Genomic DNA, 4,127 nt, shown 5'->3' with positions numbered 1-4,127 from the left:
TTTTTTTTTTTTTTTTTTTTTTTTTGGCTGGGGTGGCCTGTGGGTTAGCAGTTATGCCTGCGGGAGTTGGGAGCTGCAATAAAGAATCCTACTGGAGCAGGGAGGTTAGGAGGGGATGGACACAGAAGATGTGGACAGGAGGAAGGAAGACTGAGGTTGGTGTTCTGTTGCAGTGCTGGGGAGGAGACTAGTGGGTTGGATTTGGAGGGGAGCCATGAGAGGTGAGAGTCTTCAGTTAACTTATTCTTTTCCCTGTTCTGCTTAGCTGGTGTGTTCCCAGGGCTGGAGTTGGGAAAAAGGAAAGTTGAGGGAGAAGGTCTTTATATCTGTTGGGGATGGGGTCAGATAAGAAAAAAAAAAAACAAAACAGCAGGTTTCCTGCTACAGTTCTGGAGATGAGACTGCGGGATTGGCTCTCAGGAGCAGTAAGAGTGATCTTTGTTTTCTTTTTGTAAGAGAGATTTTTAATTCTTTACAAAATAGTATTTTTGTTATTCTTTTCCGCATCAAATTTGGTTTGTGCTGTCAAATTCCTGGAAGTGGGACTTGCCCTTCAAATTATCTTTTTATTATTCTTATAATAAAACTCACAATGGCTTTGTCCCCAGTGTATCACCAATAAGACATTAGCTTTTGCTTTACATTTCAAAAATTGGATTTTTTTACTTAGAACAGTTTCAGGTGCACAGAAAAAATTGAGAGAAACACAGGTCTCTTTTACCATCCCCAGTCCCCACAGGTATACCATTCAATCATTAACATTCTATCCTAGACTTGTGTATTTATTACACTCAACAAACAAACATTCAGGCATCATTATAATCAAAAGTCTATTTACACTAGTGTTTACTCTTGTCGGTATACCTGTGGATTTGGACAATCATCTGATGACACAGATCCACAAATAGAGCACCTTGACAATTTCCCTCACAAACCAAAAATTAATTAATTAACAAATTAGCTGAATAATTAAAGATGATATGTTGCTATGTTGCTAGCATAGACATACTACAAACTCATCATTCCCTTTTCTAAACCATCTGACTACGCAGATTACAAGCATGCACCACCACACGTATCAGGAGTTTTTATTTTTGAAGATGGTACAGCTAACCAATTCTTTAATACATTACACCTCTAGAATCTGTCAGGAGCCATTTCCCCTCTAAAAATCATTACAGGAATCATCCTGGGGAGTCTTCAGGGAACCTCACACCCATAATTATGTTCTATTGACAGAATCTGCCCCTCACCCAATTAACTTATCTGTTAGCAGAACCCGCCTCACATTCCAGCTATCCAGGGAACCAGGTGTGGCAACTTGTGACCTGTCCGAATGTAACCTAGCCTACGTGACCTGGAACACGAGGCAAGAATCCAGTTGCCCTACCCCCCATTCCTTGCCATATATAAACTGTAACCTGTCCCTAATAAAAGGAGGCTTTGACAAATCTGCTTGGCCTCCTTCTTCTGTCTTAGCTCATTCCCTTCCAGGTAGTGCCCCTCCGTGACCCTGGAATAACTGATTGCAGGGTGGGTTACAAACCCCTAGACTGAGTAACCCTGGACCCGAACGCAATCGACAAGAATCATATCCAAAAAGTCATCAATTCAATATCATCTAGACTCTTTCTCCTGTGAAATCTTCTATGAGTTTTATAGTTTTATATTTCAAAATAAGGTCTGTGGTAGAGTTGGAACTAGTTCTTGTGAAGGATATTAGATCTGTCTAGAGATTTATCCATTAGCACATAGATGTCCAGTTGTTGAAAGGCTGTCATTTACTGAAAAGACAACCATTGAGAAGACTGTATTGTATTGCCTTTTTCTGTTTGTCCAATTGTAGATGTTTGTGTAGGTTTGTTTTTGTGCTTTCTAGTCTGTTCTTGTCTATTTATTTTCTCACAAATAGTTTGATTTTCTCAGTTACTGCATTGTTAGAGTTAAATGATGTCAGCCTTCAGATTTCGCTCTTCTCCACCAATATGGTGTTGGCTGTTCTAAGTTTTCTGCCTCTCCTTGTAATCATTAGAATTGGTGTGATATTGATCTAAAACACAATGTGTTGAAGCTTGCTTTGAGTTAAAACTTTCCGTTATGACATAGAAACTGAGAAAAGTAATGGATAACAGTTGTTAGCTTATGTCACAATGGCAAAATTCTTGAGAAAAAATTTAAAGGAAAAGAGGATTATTGCAGAGATTTCAGTCTATGATCAGCCGGCTGGCTTGATTTCAGTTAGGTCTGCAACAAAGAATAACCACTGTGTAGAAGGGTATGGCTAAGAAGCTGCTTATATCATAACAGCTAGGAAAGAGGAAAAGTGAAAGAGAGGAAGAAAAGGGAGGGAAGAAGGAAGAGGAAAGAGGGAGGGAGGAAAGGTATGTGGGATGTGATGGAAGGAAGTGAAGAGAGAGAAAGGGAGAAGGAGAACTAGAGAGGGAGATAGACAGACAGACAGATAGATAGGTGATAGAGAGAATTATTATGCGTATCCAGTGAAAGGCATGCCTCCAGTAACCGACTTCTTCTAACCAGGCTTTATCTCTTAATTTGTTCACTATGTGCTATATTTTCTAACTACCTCCCAATAGTGCTGACAGCTAGGGGCCACATATTCAAATACACCAGCCTTTGTGGGACATTCAGATCCAACTCCAATAGGGATATCAAAGCATTTCCACTTAATTAGTATAAATTTTGTTTAATCTGAATAATAAAAGATCCTCACAATTGTTTGTCATTTTCTATATAAACAAGAACATATACAGACATGTTTTTACAGAAAATGATTATATTCACCAGAGAGACTAAAATAAAAAAAAAATATGAAGTTTTTCAAAATTGTTGGATCGGTTGTAAAACAACTGGAATTCTCATACATTGCTGGTGTAATTTTAAATTGCTAGAATCACTTTGGAAAACTACTTTTCCATGTTGATTAAATGTAATTATGATGAAGATATTCCAAACTTGAGAAATGTATACATATATTCACCAAGAAATATTTATCAGATTTTTGTAGCAACAGAAAATAAACAAAATGTTAATCATAAGAAGAATGAATGCTTCATTGCCAGGGAAATGAACAAACTAGTACAAAAGGTAACAACATGGATGAATCTCACCAAGACAATATTGAATGAGAGCTCACACACATATGAGAAAATATTCTATTTGATTACATGTATATACATTTCAAAGATACAAAACTCATTTCTGACAATAGTGATTGCTTTTGTATAGAAGGATGGAAATGAGTGGGAAAAGGAATAAATATAGAAGGTTTTTCTACTTTAAGTTCCATTTCTCGAGGTGCATGATGGGGTGCACAGATTCATTCAGTGCAAGGTTAATGAAGTGTGGTTGTAATTTATATACTTTTTGGTAAATGCAGTTGTAATGTTTCAACATTAATACATATCAGTGAGGTTTTTAAGCATTCTGATTTGGCCTGATAAGTTCTAAAAGAGCTAGGAGAGCATCTATGATGAGAAATTTACATTTTAAAAGCTTTTACTTTTTGAGCATTGAGAATCACAAGTGGATAATTGTTAATCTCTTGACGTAGGGATTGTCTTAGTAATGAGGTGGGACTGGGATATAGGTGTGTCTGATACTGAAGCCCTCGCCTTTTCCTACTATCATTATCTTTCATTATGACTAGAAATTCTTTCCTTTATCTACTTCTGCTAAACAGTCACACTTTTTTTCTTATTTTATATTTTTGCTATACAGAGATAATGGAATGCTAAATATATTTATAATGCCAAAATAAAATTGAACAATATTTATTTATTTTAAGCAAAGGCAAATGACTATTAATTCACTTGTTTATTTTTTTTTCTGGTGTGTGTTGTTGTTCTTGTCACAATGCTTGTGTATGTATATGTTATGGTATCATGAATACTTTTTCATTTATTTCATAACACTTTTAATAGTTTTCTAAGTATTAGAGCAAAGCAAAACATAGAGTAGACAATCTCATTACCTGTGGTGGACACTGAGAGCCCCCACCAAAGAAGTACTAATTCAGAATCTTACAGGGTACATAACAATTCAGTATTTTTCTATGTGCATTGACTTATACACAGAAATATTAAATTGTAGCTGTCATTTTTCATCTG

The sequence above is a fragment of the Alexandromys fortis genome, unplaced genomic scaffold (assembly GCF_014885135.2).
Source record: "Alexandromys fortis isolate MF-2015 unplaced genomic scaffold, M_Fortis_MF-2015_v1.1 scaffold_180, whole genome shotgun sequence".
In the NCBI taxonomy this organism is placed as follows: Eukaryota; Metazoa; Chordata; class Mammalia; order Rodentia; family Cricetidae; genus Alexandromys; species Alexandromys fortis.
The sequence above is the reverse complement of the archived record's forward strand: the minus strand, read 5'-3'. Positions refer to the sequence as shown.